The 27,145-nt window shown below is 40.1% G+C and overlaps 1 pseudogene; it reads left to right on the top strand.

The window, feature by feature from the left end:
• The first annotated feature begins 13,231 nt into the window (after positions 1–13,231).
• On the top strand, positions 13,232–21,787 carry LOC118829618 (annotated as a pseudogene).
• The last annotated feature ends 5,358 nt before the right edge of the window (positions 21,788–27,145 follow it).

Here is a 27,145-nt window from a genome sequence, read left to right as displayed (position 1 = left end):
TAAGAACGCTTGCCTGCTGCAAAGCATAATAAATCTTTGCCACTTTGACTTAAAGAATGCTTGAGATGATGAATTCATTCCAGACCCTCTCCAGGACTCTGATCCCTGAGGGGTACCCCCTCAGCAACCCTGTCTGGGAACTTTAGTCTCCGGGATCCCTGGTATCCTTGGGGTATCCTATCTCCCTCAACATATCTAGAAGGTTGATTCTACTCTGGTTACTGGAGATGCCCACTTTTTCAGCCCTAGTTGGTTCAAGCTGGACCTCTTGTACTAATTAACACCTAGAGAATCCTTGCCTGGGATGTCAGGGATGGGAAGCCAACTAGACTTGCCCAACAGAAACTCTCTCTTCCTATAAAGCCTATGGCTTTCAGCAACCTTGGGGAGCTATCTTGGTATGAATAGTTCAAATTTCTTTAGCTCTTTGTTTGCTACTCACATACATTTGATCTTTATGTAACAGCTGTTTGACAGATCTCAGCATGCTTAATGAGGATCTAACCTAGAATGTAGCAATTATTTGACTGACCCCATGGTTGGGTGGGGCTGTGCTGAGACCTTATGGGGTGGAGTAGTTTAGATCTCCACTAAAAATTGTAGGGGTAAAATTGGTCCAACAGCTGTTACAACAACCCAGTGAGGCAGACGCTATTAGAATTTCCATTTTATGACTCAGGAAACCAAGGCTCAGAAAAGCTACATGGCACCCAGTAAATATTTAAGCTAGGATTTGAAGACCAGTCTTTCTGACTCTAAGTTCATTGATGACTGACATTCTGACATCTTGAACTGGCTAGGAGTCAGTTGGAGATTGATGGAGATAGGTATGATGAGTCTGAGGGCTGTTTCTCTGAAGGAGCAATGCTAACCCAACTTTCTCCCTTGGTCAGAGCCCCAAAATCAACCTAGCTGGGAGTCCTTCAGACCATTCAGGTTGTATTCTTCTCTCTTTGCCCTGCTTCTGCTCCTGCACATTCCATCTTAGACTTTGAGCCTCTTTTTGTGTGAGTTAAATATAGTAGAAACCTATACATCACTGGCCTGATTCTTTTGTGAAACTCCGTCTAAGTCCCCAGACAGCTGTAAAGGCCTGGGACAATAAGTATATACCTAAAAGTAACACTGCTTATAGTCTCTACCCAGGTTTTATACACACAGGATTTGGGCATGGGGTGGGGTGGATATTTAAAATTTAATCAATCTACAAGCATTTATTATATTCCTTTTTACGTACCAGGACCTGTGCATTGAGTTATAGTATGCAAAGAATAAAACAAATTCCTACCCTCAAGGAGCTTACATTCTAAGGGGGAAACTTACCAATATAGCATTTACCTTGTGATAAATCAAAAGCAATAAATTCAAAACTTCCAATGGAAAGTAACACACAAAGAGAACAGTTTTTAAACAGAGGAAGATACAATTTCTAAACATTGACCAGAGTGTTCAAATATCAAATAAATAGCGATAAAACTACAAACTGGATCTGAAATAGAGAAACTGTGATAGCATGTCAATGCAGAGGATGTTGACCTGAAGAATTTCAAATGTCTGCATACAGTATTATATATAATGACAGAGTGCCTGCAACTATATCAAAATGATACAGGGCATACAATTCCATATAATCATAATGGAAAGTGCCAGTTACTAAGGAGATATATGTACATATTAATTTTAATAATAAATATTGTTTAATAAAAATTGTGCTTAATAAACTTTGCAATAGAAAATAAAGTCTTTTGTTTCATTTATAGCACACCAATATCTGTGTGACTGTCAGAGATGGCTAGGGCTAGGGCAGAAAGACAGACAAAGCATGTGTTTCTCAGGGCATCATCATCCTAAGGAAGCTGCCTAGAGACTCCCACCTCCCAGGAAGCCACTCATTTATTCCAGTAATAAACCCATTAGTAACAATGCTCCTGGAGAGCAGAGACTGGTTCATTTTTGTCTTTATCTCCCCAGGACCTGAGAGGCAGTATAATTGAGTGTTCTTTTTTTGTGTCATGGACTCCCTTGGCCATCTGGCGGACCCCTATGGATCTCTGTGGACCCCTTCTGAATGTGATTTTTTAAATGCATAAAATAAAATAATTAGAATTACAAAGAAAAGTAAACATTGGTGAAAATAAAGATTTTTTCTCTTTTCCAAGTTCACTAAATCGCTGAAATCTATTCAAGGAATTCTTTGTGGACCCCAGGGTAAGAACTCCTGGTATAGTGCATAGAAAGCTGTTCCTAAAGTCAAGGAAACCTAAGTTTAAGTAGTACCTCTGACACACATAGGCTGTGTGACCCTAGGCAAGTCACTTAACCTCTCAGTGCCCCCAGGCAATTCTCCAAGAATATGCATTGAAGAACAAGTGCCGTTCTGCATTGGTAACAGGAGTTTCCTCATCTAGAGTTCTTTAGTCCAAGAAAGTCACAGGTTTAGCACAAAAAATAAATCCACAGTACCCGACATGTATTAGGTGTTTAGTTAATGTTCATCAAATAACAAATTGTCTCTCTAAGAACCCTTAATGGGAAGGTTCTTAACTTGGGGTCTATGAGCTTTTAAAAAATATTTTGACAACTATATTTCAATATAATTGGTTTCCTTTGTAATAGTATGCATTTTATTTGTTGCATTGAAAAACATTATCCTGAGAAAAAATCTGTTACCTTCACCAGACTGCCACAGGTGTCCATTAACACACACAAAAAAGGTTAAGAACTCCATGGGTAACTCATCTGACCCCAGGGTACTCTGGAATTGTTGGAAGAAACAGCCAGGAAAATAAACCTTTTGTCAGCCTAAACCATTTCTAAGGAAAAAAATTCTATGAATCTTCCCTGGGAGCGATTGAGCATCTCTGCATTTTTTTTGGTCTTAGGTACCATAGGACCCTCCTACCTACCACCCTCTGAACTTCCTATTCCTAGTCTATTATGAATGCATAGACATCTCTGTGCAATGGTATCAGTCAATCAGTCAATAAATATTTATTATTATCAGTGTAGTATAGGCAGAGGTTGTATCTTCTACTAATAACACCCAGGACCAAGTTCTAGAATGGTGGCAAGGAGAGATATGGGATGTTCATTCAATCACAGAATTTTAGAGCAGGAATGGTCTTTAGAGATAGATAATCCAGTCTAAGCCCCACATTTTACAGATGAGGAATCTGAGATCAGGAAAGGTTAAGTGATTTAAACTAAAGTCAGACAAATAGTAAGTCCCAAGATTTGAACCCAGGACCCATGATTTCAAATGCAATGCTCTTTCTATTAGACTATAAAGCCTATTGATAGGGATATGGAGCAGTTATCATGTTTTACTCCAGGTATGAGAGGCTGCAGTTCCCCAGGTCTTTCAGTCTGATGAGGGGAGGGGAGGTGCTGCTCTTACCTCTCTCAGGACCTGATGGTATTTTCCCAACTCTTAGGCGACTGGGTCAAGGGAGCCTGTGAAAATACCCTATATTTTAAGTATGTCTATTCCCACCTTTTAAATTTTATTTTATTGATGTGTTTTGTTTTTATATTACAAATATTTATGTTACTTCTACTTCATGAGAGATCTCTTCTAACAAAGAAAAACAGTTAAGCTAAACTGAAAATATAGTGACTTCATCTGAATGTACATGCAAAGAACATGGGATGGCTAGGGGTGGGGAGATTAGATATTTGGGATAACTATGGTGATATAAGAAATAGAAAATATCTATGGGGCAACTAGGTGGTCGGCTCTGGAGTCAGGAGGATCTGAGTTTGAATCCAGCCTCAGACACTTGACACTTACTAGTTGTGTGACCTTAGGCAAATCCCTTAACCCCAATTGCCTTGCTTCCCCCCCTCCAAAAAGAAATAGAAAATATTAATAAAAACTTCTTTTAAAGTGCATGCAACATTCCACATCTGTAGCAGCACACCCCGCCCATTTAAAATATTAATAAAAATCTACTTTCTCTCTCTTCCTCCATCTACCCCATTAGAGAAAAAGAAAACAAAGAAAAAAATTCCTTGTAACATATATTTATAGTCAAGCAAAATAAATTCCTTCATCGTCTGTAGACAAAAATTATATACATCTCATTCTCCATTCTAAACCCATCACCTCTCTGTCATGGATAGCAAGTTTTATCAACAGCCTTCTATTATCATGAATTCCATCCATCCTAGCTCTTACAGAGTACAGCATACTTGTTACTGTCTAAATGTTTCTGGTTCTGCTCACTTCATTCTTCATCAGCTTATAAAAGTCTTCAGAATTGTCCATTTCTGTAATATTGATGTATAAATTGTTCTGCTTACTTCATGCTGCATCAGTTCATATATGTTTTTCCATGTCTTTCCGAAATCATACATTTTTTTTCATTTCTTACAGACCAATAGTATTCTATCACATTCACATACCAGAACTCAATCAACCATTCCTCAGTTTTAGGGTACCTCCTTAGTTTCCAACAAAAAAAGGTACTATCTATATTTTTGTACATATAGAACCTTTTCTTCTGTTTTTTGGTTGAGGTCTATTAGTGCTATAGCCGGGTAAACAGGATATGTGTTGTTTAGTAACTTTTTGTTTATAATTCCAAATTGCCTTCCAGAATTGTTAGAACATCCACAGCTCTACCAACAGCACATGCCTGTTTTGGTGTAGCCCCCCCCCCACCACAACATGTGTCACTTTATTATTTTTTTTGTTATATTTGCAATCTAATGGAGGCTAATTGCTTTAATTCATATTTCCCTAATTTTAAGTGATTTGTATAATTTTTAAAATATGACTATAGATAATTTGGGTTTCTCCTCTTGAGAGATGTCTATTGATATCTTAGAGCATTTATCAATTCAGAAACAGCTCTTATTTTTAAGTCCCTTATATATCTAGGATATGAGAAGAAACTTGCTGCAAAGAATTTTTCCCCAATTAACTGTTTCCCCTTTAATATTAGCTTTCCTGCATTTGCTTGTGCTCAGTCTTTTAATTTTATGTAATGAAAATTATCCATTTTGTTTTCTGTGACCCTCTCTATCCCTAATTTGGATGTCAACTTTTCTCCTATCCATAGACCTGATAGACATTTTTTCCATGTTTCTATAATTCATTTTTTAAATGTAAACTCATATCTTGGTTGAATATACATTTGGAGTTTATTGTTGTAGAAGGTGTGAGGTGTTGGTCTAAAATCTAATTTCTTCCAATGTGCTGTCCAATTTTTCTTAGCAGTTTTGTCAAATAGTGGGTCCTCATCCCAGTATCCGGGTTCTTTGTGTTTATTGAATCCTAGGGTAATAGAAACATTTGCTTCTGTGGCCTATTTCCAAAATATTACCACCTCCTCCTCTTCACTCACTCTCAACCACTCACCCAGCCCTTGGGAGGCTAGACCACCTCCTAATGACCTCCATTCCTTGGCCAGCTTTGTCAAAAAGAGCTTTGTCCTGGAAGAAGTTAAGTCCTCACTATAGCTGAAGTTTGTTTTTTCCACCCTTCTCAAAACACCCCTTTTCTTACCAGGCCAAGTTCACTCTGGGAGTCATGTAGGCTGCATCATGCCCAGTTAGAGCATTCAATTCTTCAGTGAATAACATGCTGCTCCCTTTACCATGTGTGATAGAACCAATGTCTACCATGGTTCTCTCCCCTCTCCCTTCCAACATTAGTCAGGCTACTTTTCTCTGAAAGATGGTAAAGCTGTTCCAAAGATTTGATTGGCCCCTACACCTCCCTTTATGCAGCTTTCTGGTAGCCTCTGGCCATAGTGATGGGGCTACTTAGTCACTTCAGAGCACATGTGGAGTCTTGGCCCTTCAGACTTGGTGGTCACTCTGAGGCCATGAGAATCACCATACTTGACCCTGCTCATGAGACCTGTTTCTACCATAAAGAGGCCAGGGGAGCTGCCTCTGCTCCTGGTAAGTGCTACTGTGTCCTTGTTGGACACAAAGCTACATAACCTCTCTTTGTTAACTGTAAAATTACCTCTGAGTGCTGAACATTCCAACTGAACATTGAACCTGAACTACCAAGGGACCAGTTTAAGCCAGGCCTGCCCTTAACACACTATGGTCCTCCTACTTGGGCCTCCAGCCTGTGATAACACAGGCTGACTACACAATGTCTGGCACATAGTAGGTACTTGATAATGTTTCTTGATTGAGTAACTGATTGGGATCCTCTTCCTTGGAGGTCTTCAAGCAGAGAGGCCAATGACCATTACATTACAGATACATTATGGTAGAGATTCCTTTGTAGTAGAGGTTGCACTAAATGGTCACTGGGGTCCCTTCCAACTCTCAAATTCTGTGACTATAATTCTCCAGCCACTACTAGATGAAGGAGAACCCACCTTGTGATTTTATGACTGAATTTTTACTGATAGTGAATAAAGGTAGCATAATAATATGGACAGAAGATGAGATTAGGAGTTAGAAACTTAGATCTTTTTGGTTCCTCCATTGAGAATCATAGGATCATAGATTTAGGGCAAGGAGGGACCTTAGATATGATCTAATCCAGCCCTTTCATTTTACAGATGAGGAAACTGGGACACAAAGACATTAAGTAATTTGCCAAGGGTCACACAGCTAGTAAGTGTCTGAGAAAGGATTTGAACCTGGGTCTTTCTAACTCCAAATCAAGTGCCCTATCCATTACCTCTGCTTTTATTTGCTAGTGTGACCTTGGGCAAGCCACTTCTGTATCAGAGACTGTTTCCTCATTTGTAATGGGAAAATAATCATATTAATCCTACCTTACAGGGCTATCATAAGAATCAGTGAGATTGGGTAGGAACATTACAATGATTATTATTTGTAGTAGGACTGTTAAAACCAAAATGGGCTATAGCCAAGTAAGGTATGATTGTCATCATAAGCAGGGAGCCTGCCTGGGCTCCAGAGCCATAGCAGTCACAGCTGTTAGCAGTGTTCTCATTAGGAGGATCTGGTTACTGCTAGCTTGGCGCCATGCCTGCCTGGGGCCCAGGGCTCTGTCAGCACCAAGAGGTGATTAATGCACAGGACCGTATCATTCCTGTGGGGTGCCAGGGCCTGGAGACTCAGGTTTCTCCAGCAACAGATAGATTCTACTTCTACAAGGGGCGATAAAGCCCAGATTGTTCCCTGGCCTTCTGGCAGTGAGGCGCTCCAGCAAAGAAGCCAGTTCTAACTTTGTGGTTAGAGGGCTGGAGTTTAACATATCTCTTCTCTTCCTGTTTAGAGACTATCCAGATGAAAGGCAACAACACATAAGAATTTAAGAAAAGGTGCTAGGCTTGAAAATAGAAGAAATCTGGCTTTAAATCCTAATAACTAGTTGTATGATCCTAGGAAAATCTACTAACCTCTCTGAGGTTCAATTTCTTTATCTGAAAAATGTGTATAATTCTTAGAGTCAGTGATTAGAGCTGGAAGAGCCCCCAGAAGTCATCTAGTCCAACCCTCTTGTTTTATAGATGAGGAAACTGAGGCTCAGAAAGGTTGTCCGTGACTTGCTCAAGGTCACATAAGTAATAAGTGCAATCTGAACATGGATTCTCTGCAGAACAACAGAAATCTGAACGTAGATTCTCTGATTCCAAATACAGTTAGCTCTTATTCCCTTGCACTACCCTGCCTAGAAAATGAGTAAAATTTAGATATTCCCATGAACTAATTCTTGGGGGGTAACTGATTTATTATCTGAATTATTACTGTGTGCCCCCCAAATTAAGCCCAATCAATGCGAGTTTAGGGGTCATGGGCTACATACTATAATCATGTTAATAGAGGCAATGCCCCTAAAATGTTAATTCTTTGAAAGAAAATAAATATATCTAGGTACTCATTGAAAAAAACCCACTAATTGGGGGGTCACTGAAATTTTATATAAGCCAGGCCTGAGGAAAAAGTTCAACGTTAATTTCTATTTGTTATATGTTTTGTTTCCCCAATGAGATCATAAACTCCTTGAAGGCAAGGCCTCCCCCAGAGACCTAGGATAATGTGAAGTCCTATAATAAGGATTCAATAAATTCTTGTTGAATTGAATTAAACTCAACTGAATTGAATTCAGAAGGGAAACTGCAGCTATATTCTTGGATTCCTGCCATTAATTTGCAATGTAGCCTTGAAAAGAATAATTCAACCTTTCTAGGCTTTTCCCCCCTATTTATAAAATGGGATTAATGTCTTTTGCTATCAAGGGTAGGTGACTGCACAAGTGTCAATAATATCCTGAAGGATCATGGTATCTTTGAAATGACTTCCAAAGTTGCGTCTAGCTCTTGGCTTTCTGACAGCTCTGATGAGAGAGCCCGGGGAATGGTGTGCTCAGAGAAGGCTTACTGCTTTAGAAGGCAAAGTCATGAACCAGGAGGACAAACTGTATAATAACAACATTGTAAAGACAAGCAACTTTGAAAGACTGAAGAACTTTGACCAATGAAGGAACTAAGCAAGATTCCAGAGAACTAGTGATGAAACCATGTCACCTACTTTGTGGCAGAGAGGGGGTAGATTCAGGGTACAGATTGAGACATATACTTTTTGACGTGGATAATGTAAGAATTTGTTTTGTTTAACAAGATATATTCATTACAAGGGTTTTCTTTTTCTTTCTTTTTTTCTCAATGGGGTAGAAAGGAGAAAAAATATATTTCTGTTCATTGAAAAAATAATTTTTAAAAAAAAGAAAACAAGGTTATATTTTGAATTTTATGGTAAAGAAAGACATGGGATCCTCTTTTACAGCTGTGTATTATACAAAGAAGATTACTATTTGATTCGTTGTTAATACCATTATTATTGTGGTTGACCAGGGATGAGAGCTAAGAAAGTCAAGATCATTGGCTGACATCCTGTATTTGTGGGATTTAGACTTAGAACATATTGTAATGGCAAGAAAAGTGGGACTTTTTGCTGTTTTTTTCTTTTGGAGTTCAAGTTCTTCTCAGCACTATGTCCATTAAGTGCCTTTGATTGAGTCTTGCCTTTGATTGAATCAAGTGTCTTTGATGACCTGCTTAAGTCACAAGACAGCCTAAGTCACATGAGTTTGAATCACATGGTTGTGATGGACCCTGAAGAAGTGTGTATGTATACTCTGAGGTTAGCATTTTGCTTTGGGGCTCACTCATGGGAAGAGTGTTCATGTGATGTAGCCAAATGTGACTCTATGTAGCTGTTAAGGAGCCCCTCCAGCTTTGAAAACCCAGATGTTGGTGCTTCTCTCTGTGGTAACTATGTATGTATTGCTATGGACAGATGGTTAGAAGCCCTGTCTGCTGATTTGTGTTATTTGTTTTGTTTATATAATTTCTGCTTATAATTTCTGTTTGTGTTTTCTCTGAAATTCAGGGTGCTGACTTTTTCCCCTGAACTAAGTGAATGATATATGTATATTTAATTAAAGTGGGAGCGTAAACTCCTTAAAGTTGCTTTCCTGTGCTAGCAGCCCTCCTGGGTGCTGGTGTTATTGGTCTTACACCTCCACAGCAGCTGCAAGCAGCATTGGTGTTACACAGACCTTAGCCATCATTTAGTAAAACCTCTTCTCTCTCTTCTCAACCATCCTTCACTCTTTTTTTAAAAAAAACTTTTTTATAATTCTGTACTTGAAAAACACCATTAAAAATGAATATTTCTGTCTTCCCCTTTATTTTACAGGTGAAGAAACTGCAGCCCTTAGAAGTTAAAGAAGGTAGAAAGTCACAGAGTTTACATTTGAATCCAAGTCCTCTGACCGCAAATTCAGTGTTCTTTCCAATATACTACAATGCCAGTTAAAAAATAATTTACTTTTTTTTAAAAAAGAGTTTATTTTGTTCTGTTCCATAGGCCATACCTTGACTCCATTTAGATGTCCTGAAATTAATAAAAGCTTGTTGAGTTGAATAGAATCACCCATATGTGCTGTTGTTTTGAAAGTACCCCATAGTTTCCCGTTGGAAAAACAAAAAAATACTCAGATTTTGTGTTAGACAGTGACCCAGTAAGGTCTTAAAATCATAGAATGTTAGAGCTGGAGAGGGACCATAGATATTGTCAACTCATTTGTCTTCATTGTGTAGATGGGGAAACTGAGACCCAGAGAAGCTTGCCCGGTGGATGTCAATTGCTGCCAGAGCTAGAATTCAGGTTTACCACTACCTAGTTCAGTGCTTTTTTCAGAACTGCAATCATGAAACCATGCTGCCTCTTCACAAACAAAAAGCCCATTTTTATTTCCATGGTGAAGAGCAGAGTACGAGGGAGGCTTTATTAACCTTCCTGACCTGGGCTTTTCAGCCTCTGGTGCTCTGCAGGTCCTGTCCCTCCCCTCCTTTCTTAGACCTTGGCAATCCCACTCTGGGCAAGGTGCCAAATCTCAATAGGCAGGTGGGCAGGATGTGCCACCCCTGCCGCCTCCACCCCACCCCTCACACTCCAGTAGTTAGCGTTGGGGTCGCTAGGTGAGTGGAGGGCTTGGCTAATGGGGAGGATCTGAAGGACTTGAAAGCTTTCTGTTCCATTCTCCGAAGTCATCCACAGGGCTCTCTTTGCCTGGGCTTTTAGCAGCTCTCTCTCAACGCCTGCATTAGCTAGGTGAAGAGGAAGCCTGAAAGAGAGAGCTAAAACATAGGAAGGGGACAGGTTGATTTTTTTTCTTATCTTCTCCCTAGAGGAGCAGGCTGTCAGGCTCCTTTCCAACTCCACTTTCAGTGACTGACTTGGCCAGTTTTCTCTGATTGAGAGTATCATTAAGGAGTCAGCGTGGAAAAAGAGTTAGCAGAGATGACCAGCAACTGGGGAATCAGGAGACCTGGGTTCTAATCTAGGCACATTTATCTATTTAAGGCCCCCCTCTACTTTAATTAATCTATGGAGATACCACTCTCTCTTAAGATGAGATTTTTGTGTTAATTTGTGCCAAGATAGCTCAAATCATGGCTTTAGAACAAGTCGTGGTCTCAGAGGTCATCTCTTACTTTACAGCTGAGGAAAGTGAGGCCTAGAGAGATTAAATGACCTTACTGTGGTCACACAGGGAGTGACAGAACTGGGATTCAAACTTAGGTCTGAATTTGGTGCTCTTTTCATTGTACCACGAGGCCCTTTCTAGTCATCTTTGGCTTCATTTTCTAGTTAATCTTTATTTCTCCATCTACCCAATTCCTGTCTCATCTTCTTGGATCCTGAGGAATAAAGGCCCTTTTTTTCTCTGGGCTGAGTATTTCACAGTAGCTCCAGGCCAAAATTGTGCTAGCTCCTCATAGCCACCTGGACCCCAAGTCCCTTATTTTCCTACATTCAGCACCTCTGGAAACTAGTCCCTCCTTTCTCTGGTAGCACAACCTCAGACAAATGCCCCAAAGAAGCCTCCCTACTGTCCTTGGCTTCATCCCTTCACCCTTCCCACTCTTTGGTTTTCAGCCCTTATGGCATTCCTGTCACAGAAAATCCAGGAGGTCTGGTTAGCCTACAGAGGATGGTTCAGAGATAGTACTGTTCAAGAGAGTTCTTACAGCCTCAACATGAATGTTAAATCTTCAGTGTGCATTTACACCTCAGAAATAGGCAGATGCTAAAAAATCAGGGCTTGATTTATTGTTTTGTTGTTTGTCTAGACTTAAGAAATAGAAAAATGTCAATGCAGATTAAATTTAAAAGTGGATCGAGCATATTTTTTTGGAGAGCTATATTTATTCCTATACTAGAAAGTTAGTGAATTCTCAATCTATACAGAATTTGCATGGGATGTCATCACAAAAGGATTTACATTGAATAAAGTCAAAGCTGATAAGGTTCATAGGTCAGGAAGTCAATCAGTAATCATTTATTAAGTGTCTCCTATGTAATTATCTCCTAGGCACTATACTAAGGCCTCGCTAACAGGGAGCTATAAAATGAGGAGATTGGATATATTATCTCTAAGATCCCTTGAGCTCTAAATCTTATATTACTATAAAATGTTCTTTGAAGAGTAGTTGCAGATTGCTGCAAGCGAGGAATCAGTCAGTCAACAAGCATTTTAAAAATACTTACTATGAGTCAGGTATCGTGGTAGGTGCTGGGGATACAACGACAAAAATGAAAAAGCCTCTGGGAGGAAAGAACTTACATTCTATCAATGACTGAGCTCAGGATGCATGAATCTTCTTATATCCTAGAATCTCGTAGACCCTTTTATCTGAGTGTGCCTGAAGAACAGGGCTAAGGAGAAAGTCACTAGAGACAACATGACATCTGGTTGGTTTTGTTTTTCTTTTTTAATAGAATGTACAGCACCCCTCACAAATGATCATTCACTTAAATATCTCCATTGATAAGGAACTTACTATATCCTGAATCATCCCATTCCTCTCTCAGAAAGCGTAATTGTTAAGCATTAAGGCCAAAAATGTATTTTTCCTGCCTTTTCTTTGTTTCTATGTCCACCTTTGGGACCAAACAGAATACAATGGATCTCCTTGCTATTATTATCTATCCAATACCTGAAGAAAGGGATTATATTTCTTAAAGTTCTATTTAAATCTGAGCTTCGTACCCCACCCCACCCCCCACTATGTCTTTTCTTTTCCAAGATGAACAGGCAGCCTGAAGTAATACAGCTTCCTTACCTGCCTGGAGAGGAAGCTGGCAAAACCCCCAAACTAGGCGAACCCTATCAGGGAGTCTAGGGTGAGAGAAGCACTTCAGGCTTATTGGTAGCACCCTCCTTTCCCCTGGATAGAAATTGGGAGAATGGTTGAGGAGTGAGGGTAGGGCAGGATGAATGCTGGTTGAGCTGAACCCCTTTTTGGAGACCAATTGTTCATCATGCTGGCTGAGAATGAAAGAAAGAGGCCAGAGAGGGAGGAGGCAGAGGGAACATAAAAGCATCTTAGCTGCAGAGAAAAGTGCTTTCCTTCCCAAGGAGGACAATGAAATTAGAGGTAATTGTGAAGAGCAAAGATTCAATAAAACCCAGGGAGGATGTCAGGTAAGAGGGGCTGTGGGGCCGGCTGGGGAAATTGAACAGCTGTTCCCTGCCAGGGCCCATAATCGCTTGCTGATGCTGCGATTAAATAAACAGGGTCTGGACTGCTACCAGCACCGCAGGGCTAATGGGGACATCTGGTACCGCCACCTTTGAACTCCTCCATGGCTGGAGGAGTCCTGGGCTTCATCACTCACATTGTAGCTTCTCTCTGGGTCACTGGGCCATGGACTGGGAGAGCTGGGGAGCTCTGGGCCTGCTCTAGAAAGTGAGGAGAGGGGACAAAAGGAGCGCCCTATGGGATTTGGTCACCTCACTGTCACCCAGCAGGCTGATGACAAGGTTCGGGGTGGTGAGAGTAATCAGTATGGCAGAGAAGTAGATTTAGGGAGATGGTATTTAATGTGGTTGTTTGAGTCAGTAGAGGAGTGTTGTGGCTCTTTTCTGAAACAAACGTTAGGTCATACGATCTGACAAGGGATTCCTTGTTGGTGTTCATTTGATTATATGTGAATAATAGGACAGAATGCTCGAAAAGTAGGAGCATCTCAGTCTCTTGTATGTTATTGAGATCAGTATCTCAATAACAGTTGATGCTGTGAGATATTTTGGACGAGGCTAGTGAATGAATTTGTTCCATTTGACTATGAATATTTGTTATGAGAGTTTTCTTTTTCTTATGTTTAGTTTGTGAGGGCAAGTGGGAAGGGAAGAAAAAAGCTTATTAATTGAAAAAAATAACCCACCTGTCTCCTAAGAATTCTCACGCATGACCTCATTTCAGTAAGGGCATTTTATGTTAGCCCCATTTTATAGGTGGGGAAACTGAAGCACATAATTTTGAAGGATCTTCACCTGAACGAGAGTTTCAAAAGAATCAGAAATAGAATCCATAGCTCCTAACTCATAGTCAAAGAGATGCACTTTTTGAAGGCATCTTGCTAAGACTTCTAAGGACTATGTGTACCAAGTGATGCTCCTTGTCTCCCTCATAGAATCCTATTAGAAGGAACTGTGAAATGGTGCAGTGGATAGAGCACCAGCCCTCAAGTCAGGAGGACCTGAGTTCAAATTTGACCTTAGACATGTGTGACCTGGGCAAGTCACTTAATCCCAATTGCCTCCACAAGAAAAGAAAGGAAATATGATCCTGAGGATGTTCATCCATACCAATCATTACAAAATTTATAAGGCTTGGCAAGTAATACACTAGAGGAAGGAGACTGAATTTAAGGAGTTTGATATGGGATCATGGAAAAGTTGAAATAGAGCTTCCAATGACCAGTAAATGGCCATCTAGTACTAGTAGTATTTGGCATTATAAAATGTTATTACTAGAAGGGACCTTAGCTTATGGTATATCTTCTGTTCTAACACTTATTTTATAGATGAGGAAACTAAGGACCCTGGTCACATAATTAGCAAGGGGTGGAGCCAAGACTAGAATCTTCTGATTCCTGGTTCAATTTTAAAATTAAGATTGATAGTAGACAGACACTGAGTTCAGCCAAAGCAGCCTCCCCTGAGCATTTGCCTCCCTTCAGTGAGGACACTCCCTCTCCTGCTTCACCAGAGGACAAGGACTGAGTGAGCGATCATATGCTATGTCCACTCAGAGCTCTTTATGCTCGACGATGACAAAAACTGGAGTGCTCTAGTTTGTCCACAGAACCAGGAACATAATAACCCTTATTACTTTAAATTCAGTCTCCTAAAGTTGTCACGCAGGGAGCGGGATGCCACGGCCCATCTCCCTTCCAGTTTGTAAGGGGTAAGCTTGGGAGACAGCCAACACCCTTCAAGAGAACCAGCTCTTAGTCTCTACCTGAGAGCTGACTGTTGTTAGCTACAATATGGATGCATAATAGTGGAATAACAGCTGTAAGAGATGCTTAAGAGCAGCTAGGAGCCATTGGCCACATCTCTTCTGAGGCTACTACAGAGCCCATTTGGGGGCTGAGTGCTTTTTTTGACCATTTTCACAACAGACACCGCACAATCAATATGATCAGCCATGCAATGGATCTGATAAGGTTATTAAGGAGGCCATAAACACCTGTTCAGCCATCTGGTGCTTTTCCTCACGTGGACAGGGCCATTTAGATGCATCTCTTTTTCTAAGTCAGGTGAGCTGCTGGGATCCCTGGAGACTTCCTGGGGGGTGCCAAGTACTTTTGGGCTAAAGGCCCCAAGAATTATAAAGTTATACATTTCAGTAATGTTCTCTTCCTCTCCCTTTCCCCATTTCTATATCCCTCTTCCCCTGACTCACCACTTAGAGCCAGAGAAATATTTCAGGATCATAAGATTTAAATTTAAAGCTCTAAGGGAACTCATATATCATGTAAGCCAACTACATAATTTTACAGGTAAAGAAACTGAGGCCCAGAGAGATAGATGATCCAAGATCACACACAAAATCTTCTGACTGCAAACATCATGAATAAAGATGCGAAAGAGTACAACAAAAACTAAGGGAGGAAAATAGTCCAGGGTTTTTTTTTTCCTGAAATGTAGAATATATGAAATGTCATGCTGTGAGATAAAGCTAGAAAGGTAGATTAACCCTAGGTTATAGAGGATCAAGCTCTAGAGTCATCAGTTTTTTTCAATAGCAGGCTTCATGTGATCAGAGGAAGGTGTGACATTACTCAGGTAAAGGATGGATTGAAGAGGTGAGAGACTGGGAATAAGAAAATCAAACAGGAAGGTACCAGGAGAGTGTAGCCAAGAAGAAGAGAGCATGGAATACGGAGGGAACAATGTGAGTGGTAAGAAAGGTCAGAGGTAAGAAATATTGGAGAGGTAGAATCAACAGGATTTCAAAACTGATTGGATGCCAGGATTGAGGAAAAGGAGAGAGTGAAAAATGATGTATAGTTTAAGTATTAGGACCTTGGTTACTAAATTATATGACTGTAGTAAAAACAGAAATAACATGTTAGAACATTTAACTCAGTATTTTTTTTCACTTCTTCCCAAATTTTTCATTTGGTCCTCAGAACAACCTTGTGAGGTAGATAGGGTATAACTATTCTATTTTATATAGAACCATTCTATTTTACATAGATAGGTTATGTGTCTCTTTGCCTTTTATATAAATAGACCTCTACTTAGAAGTTTTAACGATGTGCTTGTTTTTACATTGCAAACATGTGCAGATTATTCCCACTTTGTGAGAAGCCTGTTGTAATACAGTAAAATATTTTAAGTTAAACTAATAGGGAATAAGGGGAAATAAACACATTTACTACATAATAGCGCCTACTATGTGCTAAGGGCTTTACAAATATTGTCTCATTTGAGCCTCACAATGACCCTGAGAAGTAATTGCTGTTATTATCCTTATTTTACAGTTGAAAAAACTAAAGCAAACAGTGGTCAAGTGATTTGCTCAGGGTCACACAGCTAGTAAGTTCCTGAGGCCAGATTTGTACTCAGTTCTTCCTGACTCCAGACCCACCACTCTATTCACTGAGTCATCTAGCTGCCTCTAACAGTACAGTGACATCATCAGAAAATGCATGCATATGTACTACATCCGTAGTACCCCTCCCTTTATTTTATTTTAATCTGTTTTCTTTCCAACACCACTGGGGAAAAAAAAGAAAAACAAATTTTTGATAACAAATATTCAGTCAAGCAAAACAAATTCCCTCAGTGCCTATATTTTATATATATGCATATATATATACACATATATACATCCACAGACACACATGTGTGTATAGATGTATATAAATATACATATGTATATATGTATATATAATATGTCTCATTCTGCATCTTAAATCCGTCATCTCTTTGTCGTGGATAGCTTGTTTCACCTTTAGTTCTCTGGAATCATGAATGATCACTGTATATAGATCATAGTCTTACGGTGTTCAAAGTTGTTTGTTTTGGCAGTGTTGTCATTAATGTGTAAATTGTTCTAGTTTTGCTCATTTCATCCTTCATCAGTTTATAAAAGTCTTCATTTTTATGATATTGATACTATAGATAAGTTGTTCTTCTGGTGCTACTTACTTTACTTTGCCTCAGTTCATATATGTCTTTCCTTGTCCATTTCTTCATTTCCTATAGTACAGCAGCACTCTACTATATTCACATGCCACAACTTATTCAGCCATTCCTCAACCGCTAGTTTGCAGTTTATTGACATGGAGAGGTAATGTCTCCTTGATCTTTATATAAATAGACCTTTAGTTGACAAACCTTCTTTTTTGTCCTCTTCCCTTTAAAAAAAAAAAGGGAAGAGCTTGAGTCACATGTATTCCTATTTCTTCAAGGGAAGACCAGACTACAGCTGATTTCAGACAGACAAAATTAACTTGTCAAGGCATTAGAGCAGGGGTTTTTCATCTTTATTATGCTATACGTTCCCTTATCAATCCAGTGAAGCCTATGTATCTCTTACTTAAATGTTTTTAAATGCCTAAAATGAAATACAGAGGTGTAACTCTTGGTTCAAAGGGCCAATTGCATGGGACTTTCTCTTCTTAATGCCCTGTGACTGTGTGAGAGGCAGGTGAGAGTTGGTAAGAGCTGAAGAGAAGAAAGATCCTGGTCTTCTGGCTTCCAACTTGAAGAGAAAAAATGCGCCAGAGGAAGGGTTAGGTACATTTTTCCCACTTATGAAAAGGCAGGATGTGGAGGAGAAAGAATGTGGAATTAGAACCCAGATGACTGTAACATTAGTCACTCGGCCTTGAGCAAGTCACTCAGTTTGATATCAATAAAAACTTCTTGACAGGGAAAGCTATCCATAAGTTTGTAAAGACTTTCTCTGGTAAAATGGGCAGATAAGAACAATTTTTTTCCCAAAAGCTATGAAGGTTGCTGAAGCAGGCACTGTGGAGTGATTAGAACTTGGTCAGACATCAAAGACTCCATGGTCATCCACTGAATTCCTGAGCCATCACCAGATGTCCTGACTTTTGTCTTGCCATTGGACTTTGATGACTCTGGAAGAGAGACTGAGGCTGATGACTTTGTGCAGTTCTGCCTCACTTAAATCCAATTCACTCGAAAGTGAAGGTATCATCCCATAATGTCACTGGTCCTCTTTGAAGATGAAATAGAGTTTTTTCAAGCCATAGTCGGTGCCATTGCTCAGGACCGCCAGGCTTGCTGAGGATCCTTCCTGGTCCCCGTCGGGATCCCTTCTCCTCCCTTGTCTGTGCTCATGGCCTATAAAGCCTAGCCCAGCAGGTAACTTTTCAAAGTCCTTTGCAGGATGCACCAACAAATAGAATTTTAAGCCCAACCATGACAGGTAAAATTGAGAACTCTTTTAGTCTGGATGATTGTACGGATGATTTATAATATCTTGATTTCTTATAAAGTCACTAGCTTCCACTTGCTCCAATCTAATTTTTAAGGTAGTATTTTCTTCAGTGGTCCATTGGACCTCCTTTTCCATTTGGCTAATTCCGCCTTTCAAGGCATTCTTCTCCTCACTGGCTTTTTGGAGCTCTTTTGCCATTTGAGTTAGTCTATTTTTTAAGGTGTTGTTTTCTTTAGTGTATTTTTCAGTATTTTTTTGGGTCTCCTTTAGCAAGTCATTGACTTGTTTTTCATGGTTTTCTTGCATCCTTCTCATTTCTCTTCCCAATTTTTCCTCTACTTCTCTAATTTGCTTTTCCAAATCCTTTTTGAGCTTTTCCGTGGCCTGGGACCAGTTCATGTTTTTCTTGGAGGCTTTTGGTGTAGGCTCTTGAACTTTGTTGACTTCTTTAGGCTGTATGTTTTGGTCTTCTTTGTCACCAAAGAAAGAATCCAAAGTCTGAGACTGAATCTGGGTGTGTTTTCGCTGCCTGGCCATATTCCCAACCCACTAACTTGACCCTTGAGTTTTTCAGTGGGGTATGACTGCTTGTAGACTAAAGAGTTCTATGTTCCACGTTTGGGGCGATGTGCCAGCTCTGCCACACCAGCACTCCTCCTTCCCCAAGAACCCCCAACCCGGACTGGGCTTAGATCTTCAGCAGGCTGTGCACTCCTGCTCTGATCTGCCACTTAATTCCTCCCACCAGGTGGGCCTGGGGCTGGAAGCAACAGCAGCTGTAGCTGCCTCACCTCTGCTTCCCCCGGGGCGGTGGCTGAACCTCGAACTCCTTCCACTCCCGCAGCTTTTCCCACTAACCTTCTCCGAAGTCTTTGGTGTTTGTGGGTTGAGAAGTCTGGTAACTGCAGCAGCTCACTGATTCAGGGTGCTAGGGCCCACTCCGTCTGGCTCCTGGTCTGGTTGATCCGAGCCGCTCATGCTGGGCTCTGCTCTGCTCCGCTCCCAGCTCCGTGTGGGATAGACCTCACCCAGAGACCATCCGGGCTGTCCTGGGCTGGAGCCCTGCTTCCCTCTGCTGTTTTGTGGGTTCTGCAGTTCTAGAATTGGTTCAGAGTCATTTTTTATAGGTTTTTGGAGGGACTCAACAGGGAGCTCACGCTAGTCCCTGCTTTCCAGCTGCCATCTTGGCTCTGCCCGTGAGGCTCTTGTACGGATGATTTAAAGAATTCTCACCCTCCTGCATCAAGATATGAAAAGAATCCGCAGGTAGCCAAGGAAGTTGATAGGAAAACTATGGATGAAGATCCTCAAAGACAAGAAACAAATCCTGCCTCTTCTCTGGATGATCTGCTGCCAGTGAAAAGTAGTGGCTCCTACAATATTGACTTGGAGGGTCTGGAGGATTTTGATTCATTTGTAAACTCGTCCCAGATTCCAAGGTCTTTTGAAAGTTTATTAAAGTCTCCAGTAGCAACTGACCCTGAAATTCTTTTAGAAGAAATTAACTGTTACTTGTTGGATGATAACTTTCTGCTGATTTCTGAAAGCTTTAAAGATTCCCCAGGAATAAAATCTTGAAGAAGCCCTGAAAAAATCTCAGAGACAAGTTGTGATAGTGTAAGATCTGCTTCATTGACTGACAAAAGCACTAATGAAATAAATAGAGAATCAGCCTTAGAGGATGAGTTGGATGGTGGTGTGGTAACCCAGAATCTGATTGTGAATGAAGTGATATCCAGTAAGGAAGAATGGAAGTTATCTTTGGACTCTGGACAGCCTAAAGAACCAGTTTCTAATCCAGCACATGTTATGCAGTCTGCCAGTGTATCAACATATTTGCCAGCTTGTAACTCTGACTTTGTCAGCAATGATGGAAAAAAGATGATTGATTCTGAATCACCAAACCTTCCCATTGTAGAAGAAAAGCCTGTGCAAGTGGTTAGGCCTTTGAAAGGCCAGCCTGTAAAACTAGAATTTGACTTTTCTGATAACATTATGGTCAAGCCACCACCAAGTAAACTAAGGAAGGGGTCTGTATTTAAACCTCTTTCCAAGAAACCTACGACCCAGGAGAAAGTGACAAAAAACTTGGCAAAGGAAAGCACATGTCAGGATAAAGATAATATGGACCCTCTTCCAAAGGGATCTTATAATTTAGACTGGGACAAGCTTAATGATCCAAACTTTAACCCATTTGGAAAAAAATCTAAGCCTTCCATTTCTGATCACCAGAAATCTAGTAATGAAACCCCTCAACTTCAAGAGAATCACACAGAACAGGAGGACTGTCTTTCCAGCGAGGAGGAGACTAGTGTGACTGTGACAGATGACGTACCTAGAAGCCAGCAGGTTACTACCCCTGTTGCTACTGCTGAATCTGTGCTTCCAGTAGGAACAGAAACTTTGATAGCAGGTGATCAGGGGAAAAGAGAAAATTCTTCAGATACTTCAGTTGACACAAGCAATCAGGTTAGTGCAACATTAACCATTGGCTCTGAACCCTGCCCCCCACCCACCCCAGAAGGATGAATTGGATGCAAGTGTCAAAATAGAAACCACCATCTCTGAAGACGACTTCAGATCTCCTTCATGAGTTTTAGGTACGGGTATAGACATTGACTATTTGGAACAATTTGGAACTTCTTCATTTAAGGATTCTGCCTTGAGAAAACAGTCCTTATATCTTAAATTTGATCCACTCTTGAAAGAGCCCCAATAAACCAACTCCTGTAACTATTGAAATAACAAACAGCCTCGTGGACATGAGCAAGCAATCTTAGGAAAACCAACATGATGCAAAACTTGATGAATTTGACTTCTCAGGAACATTTAATATTCCTGTAATAGCACCTTCTCCTGCTGATGGACTGGTATGTATAGGTGTTCCTGTGACAGCCACAGATTTGTCTGTTTCAGTAGATGCGATTATAGACGTATTGAAATATAGCCAGAAAGACATGGATGTGGCTATAGAAAAAGTCCATCAAGAAGTTAAAGAAAAACAAATGAAAATTCAAGGTTTTGATGACAAATATGAAAAATTCCATGTGGAATGTTTAGCAATGGGGAAAATTGTGGAAGAATATGAGGGAACAATAACTCAGCTGATGGTGGAAGCTCAGAAGCAGAAGGCAGCTGCAGCAGCTGAAATCCAGACGATTTTGTCAGAAAAACAGCAAATCTCAGGAAACCTGAACTCCATGGAAAAATCTTTGTCTGACCTCTTCAAATGACCAGAAAAACAGAAGGAGGTTTTAGAAGGATATCGAAAGAATGAAGAAGCATTGAAGAAATGTGTTGAAGATTATCTAGTAAGAATTGAAAAGGAAGAGTGGAGGTACCAAGCTCTGAAAGCTCATATAGAAGAGAAGTTTAACCTAGCAAATGAAGAAATTGCCGAGGTTCACAGCAAAGCAAAAGCTGAGACTCTAGCTTTACAAGCAAATTTACAAAAGGAACAAATGAGAGTCCAATCACTAGAGAAAAGCCTGGAACAAAAAACTAAAGAAAACAATGAATTAATAAAAATCTGTGATGACTTGATTTCAAAGATGGAAAAGATCTGACATAGGAATTTTGAATTGTTCCGTTCTTTGTTCCCTCTAACTAGTCCTTGTTTCAGTGTTGCCAGTTACATACATGTCATGTTTAGTCATCACGTGCACTTTCTTAACCTCTATGTTTCCATGTTGCAGATATACTTAAGTGTACTTTTTTAACTTAGTAAATTGAACTGTTTTTTTTAAATGTCCTTGAATAAAGGTTAATAATTCTTTAAAAAAGAAAGAAAATGAAATAGAAACCATAACAACAATCTATATGTAGAATTGATTGCCACTGGTGGTAATGGGTATTCCCCCATTATAGGTCAACCAGCAGAAGCCAGGTCACCATTTTTCAAGTGTGTTATAATGGAGGTTCCTTTCTGGGTATCAGTTGAACTAAAAGACACTTCCAAATATAAAATTTTATGATTCCAAGTTAAGTAACTTGTTCAAGGTCACACATGTAGTAAATGGCTGAGCTAAGATTTTGATTCAGGTTCCCTGACTCTAAATCCAGCCTTCTTTCTAATATATCATACTATTATTCCCGTTTTAAAGATAAGGCGACTAAGAAGCTAAATAGCTTGCTCAGAGTTATATGAGGACAATTAGGTTTTGAATCCAAATCTTCTGATTCTAAATTTAGCACATTTTCTATTGCACCACTTGATATCTTCAATATCTGCCTCCCAAGAAGTTTTCTATGTCCTGGCCTTCCCAACTTATACCCACAAATTGATTTCATAAGCCACAGCCTTGGAGGTAGGCATAGAGTCCACATAGCATTCAAGTCAGCTCAAATCTGGGTATGTTGTCAATGTGGAGTTAGCCTAATATAGAGAACTCAAATGAAAATCAGAAGACCTAGGTTCTGATTGCATCCATCTACTAATTGACCTGGCAATTGGTATAAATTACTCAGTCTCTCTGTGGTGCAACATTCTCCCTTGTAAAGGGCTCAGGTTTGTGGACAGCCCATGAAGAAAAGACATTCATAAAAGTGATCACCAATATTTTTCTTCAATATCTGGCATGGTTATAGCACTCTTTAAATTTGCAAAGGGCTTTATCCTATTTGATTCTCCCATGAACCCTGTTAATTAGGTACTACAGGTATTGTTAATCCTATTTTTAGAGAAGGAAACTAAGGCTTGGTAGGGTTAATTGACTTGCCCAAAAATCACACAGCTAGTAACTATCACGAGTGGAGATCAAACCCAGCTCTCTTGAGTTCAAATCCAGTGACCTTTCTTACTCTTCTCTAAGGAAGAATTGAGCTGATGTTTCACCAAGTCAAATGAAAAAGATACGCCAAGATCTCACCAACAGGTATTAAGAGTCCAACCAGTAGTGTTAGCAAGAGCAGCTCTCTCTCATCACATTAGAAGGATTTCAGGAGGCTATAATGCTTCAGTGCTATCTGTTAGCAAATGTAGCCAAATATCTCATTCTCTGATACAATAGATTTTTTTGCTTTTGTGAACAAATTTTATTATTTCTTAACATTCAAAGTAAATGAATATAAAACAGAAGTTGAAAGGGTGAAAGATCCAAGGGTACAATTGAATTTCATCTAATCTTTCATTTGATAGAAATGAAACAGTTCTGGAAAGGTTAAGTGACTTTTCCAAGGTGACATAGCTTGGTTAATGGCAGAATTGGCATTTGAACCCAAGCCACATGATTCCCACTCTGGTGTCCTTTCTACCAAGGTCCATGTAGTACCTGAAGGTCAGTTAGGTTTGAGGAAAATGAGGGTAAGGGGTAGGGATTAGGAACATTTTGTTTAAACATGTTGCCAGTACAACTGCACTCTTTTAATTACTGACATCTGTATTTTATCTTTTCTCTTTTCATGGGTCTCTACTACCAAAGACTACCTAGGGGCCACTCTACCAGTGATTTCCTCTCTGAAATTCCTTAGGCTGGTCCTTGGACAGTTTATTGTCCCTTGACTAGACATAGGAGCATGCTCCAAGCCTTTCCAGTTAAGTAGGATTTGCCAAAATTAGTGCTCCTCTGGCATAAACTTCATGAATTCAAGGTCACCTCCACTCCCCAAAAGGCACCAGAGTGGTGGATATATATTATGATTATAATAAAACCTTATATTTTTGTAATTCTTTACAGTTTCCAAAATACTACTAACTCTCAACACAGTACTCCCTGCCTCTCACCTTGTACCACAGAGCCTCTTCTTGTGAATTGGTTGATATAGCTATTTGTCTATAAGGTCATCCACTTGCCTCCTTCATCTAGTCCTTTGACTATTTTTTAAGAATTTAGGGAAAGAGGTAGAGTATCTAGAAGCAAGGACATCAAACTTGGAGAAAGGATACCTCAGTTCTATTGCATTTCCTTCTCCTTGTAGAATCCTCCTTCAAGGCAAAACCCAGGAGCTACCTCAGCCTGGAGACCTTTCCTGATCTTATAAATTACTAGTTCTCACTCTCTCTCTCTGTCTCTCTCTCTTTCTCTTCCTCTCTTCTCTCCTCCTTCCCTCTCCCCATCCCCACCTCGATTATGTTGTAATTTGCTTCTAACCTGACCTCCATGGCTATCGTCTGGGGAAACAACTCTTGTGGACAAGGGGCCACCCATCCCCAACAACTACCAACCAACTGCCACAGCCAAGGTGGGCAAACCAGACTAGGAGGAACAATAAGATACCCTGAAGAAGAGACAGGAAGTGGCACAGGCCAGTTAAGTCAAATCACCACCATCATGTTGAATACCACTTTCCATCAAACCCCAATGGAGACAGCCCATGACCTTGAACCAAAGAGCCACGACAATAGAAACACTTTTCAGGTCAACAGCCTTGCTTCCAATCTGGACCCCCACTACCACAACTGGAGGGATGGTGGTGGTGGTGGTAATCACTCTGAATAAGTGTCCCACCTTCCTTGCCATCTCCAGCAGCAACCACTGATAACTACTACTGTTAGGCAAGTAATCTGAAGAGCCCAGGAAGGGCAATACACTGCCCCCAGACCACCAGTCCTGCTTTTAGCCCAGCCCTAGCAGCCGTCATCCAGGGGAACAATACCCCTGGGGCTGCTTCCTGGCAAGAACGACTGCAGTCCTATAGCCATAGCTACTGAAGATCCAGAAAAGAAAGTTCTCACCCCAAAGTCCTTGGCACCATCGAATGTTCAGCATCAGAGATGGATGTGGTTTTATTCGTGGGGACAACATTAAAGAAGATGCATTATCATCTGTCTTGCCACCGCACCATAAAGGCCATGAGACATTTTTATCTGACACATCTTATTTGTAATGTCTCCACTGTTAGAATGTGAGTTCCTTGAGAACAGGGACTCTCTTGATTTTCCATTTGTATCTCCAGTACATAGCATAGTACTTTACATATAAGCATTTAATGACTACTTTCCTACCTTCCTTCTTTCCTTCCTTCCTTTTTCCTTTCTTCTTTAATTTCCTCCCTTTCTCTATTCCTTCCTCCATCTTTTTCTTTCTTTCTTTCTTTCTTTCTTTCTTTCTTTCTTTTTCTTCTTTCCTTCCTTCCTTCCTTCCTTCCTTCCTTCCTTCCTTCCTTTCTTCTTTTCTTCCTTTATTCTTCCTTTCCTTCCTTTCTTCCTCCTTCTGTCTTTCCTTTCTTCCTTTCCTTCCTTTCTTTCAATTACCACTGCTGCTAGACACATTTTCTTCTACAAAGAAGAGAATAAGTGACATTTACACTGCCTACTTCACAGGATCATTGGGAGGAAATCACTATATAAACCCTAAAGCACTATATACATATGAGCTATTTTATTATTCATTCAATAGGCATGTTGGCTAAGAACTGCACTAAGACTTTTGGGACACCCTATCTATTGAGTATTTAGGCTAGAGCATGTCCAACAATTTACAAGGCAAGTTCTCTCACTAAGCCTCAGTTTCTCCAGAAAAAAAAGGCTCCTTTATGTTTAGCTTCCTTTTTCCTCTCTAGATACAGTGAGAGTTTAAATGAAGATAATATCTTTCAGAGATTCTCAGAGACAAGCCCTAGGAAAAAATTATTGTTCTTATTGCCCTAGCACCCAAGTGCTCATTCAAGCCCTTCTCTCAGCTCTTCACACACTTCGCACCATCTCCCCCCTTTCCCTGTACCCATTGTGATCGATTCCCTAGCTCACATTAATTGGAACTTGCTTGAACTGAAATGGGGATGAGTGATTTACTATTTTCTTTCAGGAAACAGTGTGAAGCTGACCTGCTGTTGGTTGCCAGGCAACCTTGATGACTGAACAGGAAAGACAAACTTCAGGGAAGAGGTGGGTGTGAAAGCCTTGTTAGCAGCTATTGAATATGAGGCTCTTCTCTCCCCCTTAAGGTGCAAGAACTGTCTGGATGGCCTTGTCTTTTGATTATTGTGGCTGTCTCCATGAATGTGTGTGTCTGTGCTGTGTTAGGGGTGGCCGTGGATACTCACAGGTAGAAAATAAGGCCTTCGAGGAAGAAATAAGTGTTAGAGAATCAGAGAGCTAGCTGGAAGACCCCTGGAGACATCACTTAGCCAAATGCCACGTAGTCACTCTATTTCCTTAGTCCTTGGTTTCTCTCCTACACATACCGAAGAAGGTTTTGCCACTCAGCCTTCAGCCCTCATCAGACAATTACACTATGTTCTCACCTATCTTCTTCCTGAGGGTTTTCACTTTCCTTTTCCGCACTGCAGAGCCTTGTTTGTGTATCTATGCAGCTAAGAGGGCAAATCTCTTAACCCGTTATTAATATCCCTTAATATTCTGTCATTTAGCATATCAGAATGATATTCTCTTATTTGTATTGTCTGGATATCATTAGAGTTCAACAACTTAAGATTATTGCAGCTGTTTTAATTTCTTTTTTAAAATCTGAACTTAAGCACTAAAAAAGAGGATTACCGTACATACAGCAGAACACAAAAAGAAGATTCTATATGAACAGTGAATCCCCATTTCATATTACTTGCTTTAAAAATAGTAATAAATTCTAGACTTTATTTTCCAAATTGCTCTGCTTGTCTGTGCTTCCTTTTGAATTTCTTTTCATTCTTTTCTGTGCATTTTTAAAAAATAGCATATGACCCTCTTTTTTCTGCCTTTACTAAAGCACCTTCTCATATTCTAGTGCTTTTCTTTTCTTTTTGGCCCTTTTAAGACCAGGAAGTTTATTTTGCTTGTGACCCTTCCCTCCTGGTACCATTTTCCCTCTAAACCTCATTCCCTCCCTGTCCATGTGTGTTCCCCTATCCAGTTTGATGCATTCCTACACCAAATTGTGTGTATGTGTGCATTTAACCCTCCTTTATTATATTTCAAATAAAAATGAAGTTCATATCATGCTCACTCCCACTCCTTCCTCCACATTTGTGTATTCTTCTTTTCACGT

The sequence above is a fragment of the Trichosurus vulpecula genome, chromosome 8 (genome assembly GCF_011100635.1).
Source record: "Trichosurus vulpecula isolate mTriVul1 chromosome 8, mTriVul1.pri, whole genome shotgun sequence".
NCBI classification, from domain to species: domain Eukaryota; kingdom Metazoa; phylum Chordata; class Mammalia; order Diprotodontia; family Phalangeridae; genus Trichosurus; species Trichosurus vulpecula.
Note: the sequence above shows the minus strand (reverse complement) of the source record. Positions and strands in the feature narration are given on the sequence as shown.